At 40.3% G+C, this 14,275-nt stretch overlaps 2 pseudogenes; one reads left to right on the forward strand and one right to left on the reverse strand.

Moving 5' to 3' along the window:
• The first annotated feature begins 277 nt into the window (after positions 1 to 277).
• LOC140531917 (casein kinase II subunit beta pseudogene) lies at positions 278 to 739 on the forward strand (annotated as a pseudogene).
• A 1,930-nt stretch (positions 740 to 2,669) lies between these two features.
• LOC140531293 (serine/threonine-protein kinase Nek6-like) lies at positions 2,670 to 6,311 on the reverse strand (annotated as a pseudogene).
• Positions 6,312 to 14,275: the final 7,964 nt, after the last annotated feature.

The raw sequence follows: 14,275 nt of genomic DNA on the forward strand, positions 1-14,275 counted from the left end.
CTGATGATGGTGGCATGGTGTTTTCCTGCAAGTGGCGATTACATTGTCATGAGCCTGTCATTCACTCCTTTTGTCAGGCATATCAGACTTGCTGACTAGATTAGTTTATATTGAAAAACCTATGCTAGCCCCTTTCTCCTCCTCCCTAACCCTCCACTGCTTTGCCTGTCATGGTCAGGACCACAGCCTTAGCTGCAAGGCTTTGCTGCTGCTGCTATTCCCTGAGAACAACTTCTCCCTCTCCTTCCCCAGCCCCGGTTCAGTAGCTGACATAAAGATGAGTAGCTCAGAGGAAGTATCATGGATCTTATGGTTCTGTGGGCTTCAAGGCAATGAATTCTTCTGTGAGGTGGATGAAGACCATATCCAAGACAAGTCTAACCTCACAGGGCTTAACGAACAGGTGCTCAACTATAGGCAGACACTAGACACGATCCTCAATTTGCAAGCTGATGAAGAATTGCTGGACAACCCTAACCAGAGTGACGTGATGGAGCAGGAGGCCAAGATGCTGTATGGATTGATTCATGTCTGCTACATCCTCACAAACCATGGCATCACCCAGATGTTGGAAAAATACCAGCAGGGAGACTTTGGCTATTATTCTCGTGAATATTGTGAAAACCAGCCCATGTTGCCTATTGGACTGTCAGACATACCAGGTGAGGCCATGGTGAGGCTATACTGCTCCAAGTGCATGGATGTTTACACCCCCAAGTTGTCCAGTAACGGCCCTTAAGTAAAACCCTTATATAGAATTAATTTTTGATGTCTCAATCTTCCTTTTCTACCAACTTTTCTTTTACTATAATGCCCTCATGTTTCCCAATACTTCTATTCAATTTTTTCATGAACCTCAAAGCCCTTCTGATCTTTTTTCTTTCCTCCTATTAAAATTTTAGAAAAAGGAAAACAAACTATCTCAGAGGTCCATTTTAAGAGCCCGGAAAAAAAAGAACAATCATCACAAGCAAGAAGCAAGTTAGAAAAGCAAAGATCATAGAATCTTATTACAGAGACAGGGAAGATCAAAATATGAATTCAGAAGAGGATAGTATTGATACTATACTAACATCTTAAACTTGAAAAAGGGAATATGAATTGGTCATATTTCCCAAAACCATTCTTTGAAGAGCTAAAGAAGGATTTTAAAAGTCAAATTAGAGCGGTAGAAGAAAAATTGAGCATTAAGTTTAAAAATACAATTAACAAAATTAAAAAAAAAGAATTCACTGAAGAGAATAGCTCCTTACAAAGTAAAATTGAACAAATGGATAAGGAAGTACAAAACCTAACTGGAGAAAATAACTCATTAAAAGGAAAAATTGGACAATTGAAAAATGAAGTACAAAAGCTACATGAAAAAAATTATTCATTAAAAATTAGAATTGGGCAAGTAGAAGCTAATGACTCTATGAGGCATCAAGAACCACTCAAATAAATGGAATACTATTGTACTATAAGAAATGATGAAGAGACAGACTTCAGAAATACCAGGATAGACTTATATGAACTTATTCTGAGTGAAGTATGCAGAAACAAGAAACAGGAAGAGCCAGTGTGAGGACTGTTTTTGATAGACTTAGCCCCTCACAGAAAGACAAGGACCTATAACATTTAGCAAGGACTCATGATACAAAATACCATATACATCCAGAGGAATAACTATGAAATTGGAAGGCAGAAAACAAGATAAGCAGAACATTTCTGTACGTAACTAAGTTGGATATTTCTCTTGAATGATGCCATCCATAATCTTGGTTGGCATTTTTGTATGAGTAAAAACAAGATAAATGTTTGAACTTGTTAAGGCTGACAATGATGGGACAAAAATGTTGAGAGGAAACTGGCTACATTCAAGCAGATAACTTTTGAAGAGAAAAATAAATGATCTCTCTTGAAAATTTGCTTCTTGAATTCCCAGTAGAGTGGAAGCACCAGGAATCAGGAAATGAGGATTTTAATCCTGGCTTCATAATAAAATTTGCAATGTGACCTTGAGCAAGTTGCATCCTCTATACCAGTCCCAGTTTCCTTCTCTGCAATATGAATAGTTGGATTGGACAATCTTTTAGATCCCTTCCACCTCTAATATGCTATAATTCTAACTCTTTTCTACTTCTTATTTAGCAAGTTATAAACAGATAAAATATTAGCAAAATCTCCACTTTTCCATTAAAAAATTTAAAATTACCAAATCAAATCCAATACTACTACTCCCCACATTTTCACTTTACAACAGAGAACCCCAATTGCAGAGTTTGATCACTTCAAAAGAAAATGAAAGACTTAATTAAATGTATTATTAAACATTTGCAAAAGAGCATTACTAGCAATTATTCAAATTACCACCCCATGGCAAATCTTACATTTGTATGAGCATTGATGAAAAAATTCAGTGAAGGAATTCTTTTTTGGCATTTCATATTACAATTGAGATACAAAGAATGTTTCACTGGAAATTTCCTTGGCTAAAGTAACTAGCCTATTTTTTCCAAAGCTGTTTAAAGAAAGGACTCTTTGAAGAGGAATGGTAACTGTCCTGAGCTTCCCCCACTCCCTCCCACTCCACCCTCAACCCCCACAAATGTTGCATTGCCTCTACTTTAAAGTAATGACTAAAAACCTGTAGAATTACCTGGGCCTGTTTTCTCAGTCGTTCCACTCATGCTCCACAAGTCAGCTTTATTGGAAAAAGAAAATTAAAGCAAAGTTAAGTGATCATGGCTTTATTATTCATATCTCTTCTGGATTCAAGTGCTGATGTTCCATATGTGCACCTGTTTGGCTAGCTGATTTACATAGCCAATGTCACATCTCTGGTTAGGGTCTGGATATGTACACCTATTGACCAGTTTATGTAACTTCTCAGAGTTGCTTGGTTGTTGTCCATGATCTTCAAAGAAGACCAAAATAACACTACAATTATAAAGTGAAATTTCAGCATGCTCAACTGTGCCTGATCAGACCAACACAAGCTCAGAATACTCTACCACAGGTTGGGCACAGTTAATCCATGTGAATATTTGGAGTGGATATCCCAAATTTGCACAGCCTATGTTTACTTTGTGCTGCCTCAATTCTGTTTTGCTCAAAGAGCACAGCATCCTTTCAGATGTGGGCACACCATACTAAGTAGTCCTGTGCCAGTGTGTCCCATGTTACACAGTCAAATCCAAAGTTCTTGAGAGAGACCTTGAGAGTGTCCTTGTATCACTTCTTCTGACCACTGTGTGATCTCCTGCCCCATGTTGAGTTCTCCATAAAAGTCTTTTTGGCAAGCGTATGTTTTGCATTTGAACAATGTGACCAGTCCATTGGAGTTGTGCTTCCTGAAGCATAGTTTGAATACTGGGCAGTTCGGCTTGAGCAAGGACTTCAGTATCTGGTACCTTATCCTGCCAGGTGATCCTCAGAATCTTTCTAAGACAATTCAAATGGAAGCAATTCAGTTTCCTGACATGACCCTGGTAGACTGTTCATGGTTCACAAACACATAACAATGAGGTCAGCACAACGGCTCTGTAGACCTTCAGTGTGGTAGTCAGTAATAACTCTTCTCTCCCAAACTTTTCTTTGAAGCCTCCCAACATTAATCTAGCTCTGGCAATGCATGCACCAACCTCATTGTTAATGTGTACATTCCTGGAAAGTATTCTATCAAGGTAAGTGAACTTAAGCACAGCATTCAAAACTTCTCCATTTGTTGTAACTAGTGATTCCAAGTATGGATGGTGTGGTGGTGACTGATAGGGTACCTGTGCTTTCTTGGTGTTAATTGTTATGCCAAAATTAGCACAGGCAGCAGAGAATTGATCCATAGTTTGTTGCATCTCAGCTTCAGAAGCTGAAGAGTGCACAATCATCTGAAAACATAAAAACATGCATCAACACTCCCTCCACGTTGGTCTTGGCTTGTAGCCTTTACAAATTGAAGAACTTACCATCAATATCGTAGTTGACTTTGATGCCCAGTTCATGTTCATTGAAAGCATTTGACAACATGGCTGAAAACATCATTCTAAAAAGCATTGGAGCAAGCACACAGCCCTTTTTCACTCCACTCGTGACTGGGAAGGCACGAGAGCATTGTCCATTATTCAGAACCCAGGTATACATACCATCATGAAATTGACATGCAATATTGATGAACTTCTCAGCGCAACCAAATTTTGACACAATTTTCCGTAAGTCCTCACAATTAACAGTGTCAAAGATCTTGGTCAGATCTACAAACGTTGTGTACAGACTTGTATTCTGCTCCTGACATTTCTCCTGGAGTTGTTGGGTAGAAAACGCCATATTGACAGTTCCTCACCCCTTTCGGATATGGCTGATGGTCTCAGGTATATGACCATCTTCCAGGTGAAGGATCAGCCTATTAAGGAGTCTGAAAATTCTAGCAAGAATTTTCCAACAGTGACTAAGAGAGAGACCCTCCCCCTGTGATTGTTACAGGACAATCTATTCCCTTTACCTTTATAGAGATGGACAATAGGAGCATCCTTGAACTCCTGGGGGATAACCTCCTCTTTCCATATTACTTGAAATATTTCAGTCAGCTTTTGTGTGAGCAATGATTCCCCAACCTTGTAAATCTCAGAAGGAATAGAAGGAACATCATGTACTTTGCTACATGAAAGGAGTCTAATGTCTCTGAAAATCACTTCTTCATTTGGAATTTCCACTAAAGAGGGATTGATTTCAACCAGAGGTAAATGGTCAATCACCTCAGCATTGATTGATGATGGTCTGTTGAGAACACTATGGAAGTGTTCAGCCCATCTCTCTAGGATTATATCTTTATCAATAATCAATGTGACGCCATCAGCACTGAGTACCTGTGATGCACCACTTGTTTTTGGTCCATAAATAGCTTTCAGTAAATCATAAAAGTGCTTTGGATTGTTACTATCAGCATAAAAGTGAATATCATCTGCTGTCTTCCTGAGTCAGGAATCCTACATCTCTCTAAGTTTTGCTTCTACTTTGGTTTTGATGGAATTAAATGCTGCCTTCTTAGAGGTGGATCAACTATGCTGAACGTAAATCCTATGGAGTTCTTGTTTTTCATTTCACAGCTTCTGAATTTCCCCATCATTTTCATCAAACCAGTCTTGGTGTTTGAGAATGTTCTGACCCAGATGAGCAAATGCAGTGCTGTACACCAGATCTCTGAAAGCTGCCCACTCCTTTTCTTCTCCACTGTTGCCAACTGTGTATTGACTCAACTTTCCCTCCAAGTTAGCAACACACTCAAAGTAATGTTCTCCTGGAAGAAGACGGTGGGCACATTGCTCTGTCTTCTGACAAAGAGGAAAAAGATTCATTCTATCTCCACAAAAGGGACTTCGAAGAGCCGACCTCTCATACAATAATCACCTGACAGCTCAGATATCAGAATTACAGTTATAATCATTTTCATAGATTCTCTCCAGGGACATATAGTAAGGTGTTCCAACTAAGGAATGCACAGCCATGGCCTTGAAGCTGAAGAAGAGGCCCAGTCCAAGATCTCCAAGCTTCCTACACCTGTGACTGTTATAAACACATTGATAGGCTTTATGTCTCTCTGCATCAGCTTGTGGGAGTGTATGTGGTCCATGGAGCTGCAAAACTGCAAAAAGTACTTGCAAACTGTACTGTGGTGAATTGACCACTTCTGCTTTTAAAAAAAATAATCATCTGAGACAGGTCACCTGCATCATCTAGCTCCAGGACAATGTTCAGTTCACTATTCAGTGAAAGGGTCCAAATGTTTAATGATATTTGAGTGGTTCAGTTGCTTTAAAAGATCAATGTCTTTAATACAGTCTTGTCCGACTTTGGCATACATCATTTCAAATATCTGAACTTTCTTCAGAGCAACAGATTTCCTGTCCAGGAGACAAATTGCTTTGAAAAAATTAACTGAACTACCCTCAGCCTATCTTTTCTATCTGGAAGACAGTTAAGGTACAGTGATAGGGAAACAAAGTCAAGTGTCTTTAGGGGTCAAACTCATACTCTGTACTTGCCTTATGACACAAGTTGCTGGTCTGATTGCCAAGGTGATGTGTATTGCTGTGTTGTCTTTCCATTCATGCCAATCTGTACAAAAAACGTGGGTGGCTCCTACAGGCAAATGCATCGCCACCAGATCCCCTGACTCCTGGATGCAACTTACCTGCTTGGCAGCCACTGTGCACACGCTTAGGCTTTTTCATGCTACTGCTCTCAGAATTAGTCCTAAAGATTTGGAAGCTTTCAATGCTTCCAAGGCAATATGATCTGGGGAGAGGTATGGTCTCTGCTCTTCAGTTGTACCTTGATTCTTACCCACAGAGGACTCTTTATCACTTGAGATTTTGATCAGTTACTTCTTTTCAAAGCTCTTCCTCCTCACCAGAAGTGTTACTATTCCTCAAGGTCCCTGATCCCTTGGAGTCAAGCATGATACTTCCATTACTTCTTGACTGAAAGTGCTCCTCCCTGCCCTGAAATTATGTCCAAGAAGTGGGTCTATGCAGTGGAGTTACCAAAAGTTGTTCCTTCTGGCTTTCACTCTCGCTTGACCAAAAGTGCTCTTCTCTGCCTTTGACTTATGGCCTAAAAGTGTGTATAGGCAATGGATCTGCCAAACAGTATGTCATACTATATCCAATGCTGTAATCTCTTACAAGTTGCCAGATCTCCTTAGCACCTTTCCTTTGAGAGCTCCCAGATTTGTTGCTCCTTCTGTCACCACCACAAAGTTCTACCATAACAATTTCATGCTTCTTCCTCCACTTCACAGATCTCTCTTTCTGACCTCCAATGTCATTTTGGGCTGGAAGAATGTCTCACTTTGACCTTTCCTTGACTCTGGCACCCCAGAATTTGATTTGAGGCATTATTTTAAAGTTCTTTGGAAGGGAATGTTGAGAGAGCCTGTCTGAGAGCTTCTCTACTTTGCCATGTTGGTTCTCCATTGCTATTTCAACAACACCATTCTACCTCTCACTTAATCTATACTGTTACCCATATGTTGTTTTTCAGTCATTTTTAGTTGTGACCAATTTCTCATGACATCATTTGGTGTTTTCTTGACAAAGATGCTGGAGTGATTTGATATTTCCTTCTCCCTCTTCTTTTACAGATGAGAAAACTGAGCCAAACAGCATTAAGTGAACTACTCAGGGTCACACAGCTAGATATCAAATTCTACACCAACTACTTTGGTAGGTCAATTAGGTAGGCTTCTGTGATTCATTTTAGATTATTTCCTAAGTAGCTTAATTAAGGAGAGCTTTTTCAAGTTTCTGTCAAAAATTCCTCCAAAGAATTGACATTCTTAAGAGAATCTTGAACTATGAAGTTGCAATAGTGTGAAGAAAGCATGACATATGTGAAACCACCATTTTTCACATCATCCTTAAACACTGGTTTATCAGTTGGTGAGAAGAGCAGCAAGGAAAAGTCTGACAAATTGCTAATCCAGAGAAAAGCATTACTAACCACGAAGTTAGTGAGACATGGAATAGCAAAGAACATTTGATAAACCTCTTGTAGACTCTTATGCTTGGATTCTTTTCTTCCCCTTTTGTTATAATATTAAAACATTCTGCTCTAAATTATTTCATTTTTTCTTAAACACCAAGATAAAAATCCCTCTAGAAAATAATAATAATTTACATTTATATGGAACTTTTTATGCTGAAGAATATCCAGAATGTCTTCACCAAATTTATAAAAAATTGTAATCACTTCACACTCTACTGGAATTCAACTACTTTTAAGCAACTAGATATAACCACTAGGTAGTAGTTGAGGAATTATTAAAAGAGAAATACAACTTCCAATTTAGTGAATAAGGATCTTCCAAAGAATTAGAGCCAGACTGTATAGCCATGAATTTGGACTCAATAAATTCAGAATAACACCATTGTCAAAAGTAGGTCATTTCTTCAACAGTACTTAGTTTAAGAGTCTTTAATACAGACTAGTTACAGGCAAATTGAGATTAGAAAGGCAGCATGGAGAAATGAAATAACTAGTGGTTTTGATGAAAGGAAACTTGAATTAAAATTACATCACTAGCACTCAGTAGTTGTGTAATTTGAAGCAATTCATTAATGTCTGATGAATGTATGGCTTGTTAATGACAACAAAAGTACATGACTTTGAATGACTTTGTTAAATCAACTATGAATTTTTATCATAAATGTATAATATAAGTACAAGATTATATATATTGAATAGAATTTTTTACTATATTAATAGAGATATTTGTATCAGCATTAATACATACACCTGCAAGCACATAAAGATAAATAGATTAAATATGTTATCCTTATTATTTGTTAAATGTTTACTGGAAAAAGAATTTCACATGTATTGCAATAAATAAATAAGAGTATATATAAGATATGCACATAACATACTATATAACATGTTCATGTGCATGTACATACATATATACCTATCTATGTATACATACAAACGTATATGTGTAATACTTTCTCATTCAATTACATCTTCATCTACCTAATTTTTTTATTTTTATTTTCTCATCTAGATACTTGGACCAAACTCTTTTGAAAATTTTGTATCTTAGAGTTTCCACAGTGTTTCTGGCCTTGATAAAATCCACACAACGTCATCTATAACCAAACACTTATGGAGGACCTCATTATTTGTAAGGAACTCTTCTTCAACTTAAACTATGTGCTGAATCTTCTTTAGACAATAGTGAATACCTTTGGAGACCATATGCTTATGTATTTAATCTTTCAATTAATATTAATTAATAAGCAGAAAGTCACTAAATAAAGCTACCTCTAATGTGATATCTACTTTTTCTTTCCTAAAATGTAAAACTTTGGGGGGCAGAGCCAAGATGGTAGAGTAGAAAGACATACATATACTAGCTCTTCCCACACAGTCCATAAAATACCTGTAAAGAAATGTATTCTAGAGGAGCAGAAGTGGAGAACAACAGAGTGGAGGAGATTTCCAACCCAGGGGTACCTGAAAGGCTTACAGGAAACGTCTGTAGCACTGGATGGGGAGCAGAGACCAGCCCAGTCTTGGCCTGTGGCCAGCTCTGGGAGGAGGACACAAGCAGGCCTCGGGGCAGAATACCCAGTTGTAGTAGCAGAGGTTCGAGGATTCCTCAACCCACAGGTGCCAAAGGTCAATGACAGGGGTTTTTCAGCTGGTTCAGAAGGGAGAAGGGCCTTCTCATAGCTCCAGCCTCAGGCAGCAGCCCCAGAGGCCACATTTGGCAGGTGGCAACAGTTCCCATAGCAACCCCTACAGCAGCCCACATCCATTGTTAGATTGTAAAACCCCTGGGAGCACTGAGCAGCTGATTCTTACCTCAGCCCTGTGTAGTGGCCCTGCAGCAATTGTTCTTTATCTCACACTGAATGGCAGCCCTACCCCTTCAGCTTATCTGAATCTCAGGCCCAAGTGCTGGCTTGGCAGAACTGGAGTTGAGGTGGTTGTGAAGAGGAAACTCTACTAAGATCCTGGACACAAAAATGTCTATGACTCCCAGACCAGCATATACTCTGGATTGTGCCACCTTGGAGGAACTGAGACCTTACAGATCCCCAGAGTATACTCTGCTCTTGACAACATACCCAAAAGTCAAGTAACTGGTTGGGAAAATGCCCTAAAAAGGGAAAAAATAAGACTACAGAAGTTCACTTTCTTGGTGAACAGATATCTTTTCCCATCCTTTCAGATGAGGAAGAACAATGCTTCCTATCAGGGAAATTCATAAAAGTCAAGGCTTCTGTATCACAAACATCCAAAGTAAATATTCAAAGGTCTCAGGCTGTAGAAGAGCTCAAAAATGATTTTGAAAATCAAGTAAGATAGGTGGAGGAAAAACTGGGAAGAAAAATGAGAGAGATGCAAAAAAAATTATGAAAAGTGGATCAACAACTTGCTAAGGAGACCCCCCCCCAAAAAAAAGACTGAAGAAAAAGCCCCTTTGAAAATAAGCTAACTCAACTGGTAAAAGAGGTTCAAAAAGACAATGAGGAGAAGAATACTTTAAAAAACAGAATTAGACAAATGGAAAAGGAGATTCAAAAGCTCACTGAAGAAAATACTTCTTTAAAAATTAGAATGAAATAGATGGAGGCTAATGACTTTATGAGAAACCAAGAAATCACAAAACAAAACCAAAAGAATGAAAAAAAAGGGAGATATTGTGAAATATCTCATCGCAAAAACAACTGGTGAAAACATCCAGGAGACACAATTTAAAAATTATGGGACTACCTGAAAGCCATGGCCAAAAAAAGAGCCTAGACATCATCTTTCATGCAATTATCAAGGAAAACTGCTCTGATATTCCAGAACCAGGGGGCAAAAAAAATACAGAAAGAATTCACCTATCACCTCCTGAAAGAGATCCAAAAAGAGAAACTCCTAGGAATATTGTGACCAAATTCCAGAGTTCCCAGGTCAAGGAGAAAATATTGCAAGCAGCTAGAAAGAAAAAGTTTGGTTATTGTGGAAATACAATCAGGATAACACAAGATCTAGCAGTTTCAACATTAAGATATCAAAGGCAGGGGCGGAGCCAAGATGGCGAAGTAGAAAGACACACATACACATAGCTCTGAACACACAAACCACAGAACGGCTAGAGAGGACCAAGCCAGGGCGAATTCTGCACCCAGAGACCACGGAGTATTAGAGCGAGGGAGATTCCTGCTCTGGAGAGACCTGCGGACCTCTCGCGGGGGGTCCTTCGCGCCACGGACTGGGCGCCGGGACGGGGAGCGGAGTGCGGCCCTGCCCCGGCCGCGACACTGAGGGGAGGAGACCCGAGAGGTCTACAGGGACGAGATCTCCAGTGGCCACACCGGTCCCCCCACCCACAGAGGGACCTGCAAACCTCTCGCAAAAGGTCCGTCGCGCTGCAGACGCGGAGCCCAGCCCGGACCTGCGGCGGCGGCGGCCACGGCTCCGAGAGGCACAGATCTGAGAGGGCTCCGGAGGCGGGATCTTCAGCAGTGGCACGGACCCCCCACCAACAGGTGACTGACGGGGGTGGGTGAGAGAGTCTCTTTGGTGGGTTGAGAGGAGAGTTGGGTGCCCCCAAGGCATGGGCCCCCCCAGGAGGTGGGGGCTGAGAGGCCGCTGCGGACAGAGGCTCCCCAAACGGGCAGGAGCCTGGATCCATTGTGGAAGGTCTGTGCATAAACCCCCAGAGGGAACTATGCCTGAGAGGCAGCCCTGCCCCTGACCACCTGAACTTAATTCTCACACTGAATAGCAGCCCTGCCCCCGCCAAAAATTCTAAGGTGGGAAGCAGCATTTGAATCTCAGTCCCCAAACGCTGGCTAGGAGGACCAGGAGGCGAGGTGGGTGTGAGGAGAACATTCAGAGGTCAGGCCACTGGTTGGAGAAAATGCTAAGAAAAGGGAAAAGAAATGAAACTATTGAAGGGTACTTTACCGGAGAAAAGACACTTCCTCCCTTCCTTTCTGATGGGGAGGAACAATTCTTGCCATCAGGCAGACACAGAAATCGAGGATTCTGTGTCCCAGCCCACCCAATGGGCTCGGGCCATGAAAGAGCTCAAGAGGAATTTTGAAAATCAAGTTAGAGAGGTGGAGGAAAGACTGGGAAGGGAAATGAGAGGGATGAGGGAGAAGCATGAAAAGCAGATCAGCTCCGTGCTAAAGGAGACACAAAAAAATGCTGAAGAAAATAACACCTTGAAAACTAGCCTAACTCAGCTGGCAAGGGAGGTGCAAGGGGCCAATGAGGAGAAGAATGCTTTCAAAAGCAGAATTAACCAAATGGAAAAGGAGATTTTCAAAAGCTCACTGAAGAAAATAGATCTTCCAAAACTGGAATGGTATGGATGGATGCTAAGGACTTTTCGAGAAAGACAGATATCTCAGAACATACAGCGCAGATTTGAAAAATGGAAGATAATGTGAAATATCTTACTGGAAAAACAACTGACCTCGAAAATAGAATCAGGAGAGACAATGTAAAAATTCTGGGACTACCTGAAAACCATGATCAAAAGAAGAGCCTAGACATCATCCTCCACGAAATTATCAAGGAAAACTGCCCTGAGATTCTAGAACCAGAAGGCAAAATAAATATTCAAGGATTCCCAGAACACCGCATGAAAGAGATCCAAAAAGAGAAACTCCCAGGAGCATTGTGGCCAAATTCCAGAATTCCCAGGTGAAAGAGAAAATACTGCAAGCAGCTAGAAAGAAACAATTCAAGTATTGTGGAAATGCAATCAGGATAGCACAAGATCTGGCACCCTCTACATTGAGGGATCGAAGGGAATGGAATAGGATATTCCAGAAGTCAAAGGAACTAGGACTGAAGCCAAGAATCACCTACCCAGCAAAACTGAGTATAATACTTCAGGAGAAAAAATGGTCTTTCAATGAAATAGAAGACTTTCAAATTTTCCTGATGAAAAGACCAGAGCTGGAAAGAAAATTTGACTTTCTAACACAAGAATGAAGAGAACCATGAAAAGGCAAACAGCAAAGAGAAATCATAAGGGACTTACTAAAGTTGAGCTGTTTACATTCCTACATGGAAAGACAATATTTATAACTCTTGATACATTTCAGTATATGGGTACTGGGTGGGAGTACACACACACACATATGCACACACGCACACATACATAGAGACAGAGTGCACAGAGTGAAATGAAGAGGATGGGATCATATATTAAAAAAAATGAAATCAAGCAGTGAGAGAGAAATACTGGGAGGAGAAAGGGAGAAGTTATATGGGGCAAATTATCTCTCATAAAAGAGGCAAGCAAAAGACTTATTAGTGGTGGGATAAAGAGGGGAGGCAAGAGAAAAACATGAGGTCTACTCTCATCACATTCCACTAAAGGAAAGAATATAATGCACACTCATTTTGATAGGAATACCTATCTCATAATACAGGAGAGTGGGGGACAGGGGCACAAGCAGGGTGGGGGGGAGGATGGAGGGGAGGGCATGGGGAGGAAAATGCAATACGAGGTCGACACTCATGGGGAGGGAAAGGACCATAAGAAAATAGAAGTAAAGGGGGACAGGATAGGATGGAGGGAAATATAAATAGTCCTATACAACACAACTAGTATGGAAATCATTTGCAAAACTAAACAGATATGGCCTACATTGAATTGCCTGTCTTTCAAGGGGAAGGGGTGGAGAGGGAGGGAGCTAAGGAGGTTAGAACTCAAAGTGTTAGGACCAAATGTAATGTTCTTACCACTGGGTAACAAGAAATACAGGTTAAGGGGTCAAGAAAGCTATCTGGTCCTACAGGACAAAAGAGAAGACGGAGACAAGGGCAGGGAGGGAGGATAGAGGAGAGAGCAGATAGGTCACAGGGGCAATTAGAAAGCTCGGGTTTGGGGGGGGGGAGGGGAGAAAAGGGGAGAAAATTTGTAACCCAAAATTGTGTGAAAATAAATGTTAAAAATTAATTAAAAAAAAAAAGATATCAAAGGCATGGAATACGATATTCCAGAAGTCAAAGTTACTAGGACTAAAACCAAGAATTACCTACCCAGCAAAACTGAGTATAATACTTCAGGGTAAAAATGGTCTTTCAATGAAATAGAGGACTTTGGGCCATTCTTGATGAAAAGTCCAGAACTGAAAAGAAAATTTGACTTTCAAACACAGGAACCAAGAGAAGCATGAAAAGGTAAACAGCAAAGAAAAATCATAAGGGACTTACTAAAGTTGAAGTGTTTACATTCCTACATGGAAAGACAATATTTGTAATTCTTGAAACTTTTTTCAGTATCTGGGTGGAATTACATACACACACACACACACACACACACAGAGATGACAGGGTGAGGTGAATAGGATGGGATCTTATCTAAAAAATAAAATTATGGGATGAGAGAAAAATATATTGGGAGAAGAAAGGAAGAAATGGAATGGGGCAAATTAACTCTCATAAAAGATGTAAGTGAAAGACTTTTCTGTGGATGAAAAAAGGGGGGAGGTGAGAGAGAAATCATGAGGCTTACTCTCATTACATTCGACTCAAGGAAGTAATAAAATGCACACTCATTTGGGTATGAAAACCTATCTTAAGATACAGGAAAGTCTGGGAGAAGGGGATAAGCAGGATTGGGGGGATGATGGAACAGAGGGCAATGGGAGGAGGGAGCAATTAGAAGTCAACACTCTTGGGGAGGGACAAGGTTCAAAGAGAGAATAGAAGAAATGGGTGGCAGGATAGAATGGAGAGAAATATAGTTAGTGTTGCACAACATGACTATTATGGAAGT

The sequence above is a fragment of the Notamacropus eugenii genome, chromosome 3, assembly GCF_028372415.1.
Source record: "Notamacropus eugenii isolate mMacEug1 chromosome 3, mMacEug1.pri_v2, whole genome shotgun sequence".
Lineage (NCBI taxonomy): Eukaryota > Metazoa > Chordata > Mammalia > Diprotodontia > Macropodidae > Notamacropus > Notamacropus eugenii.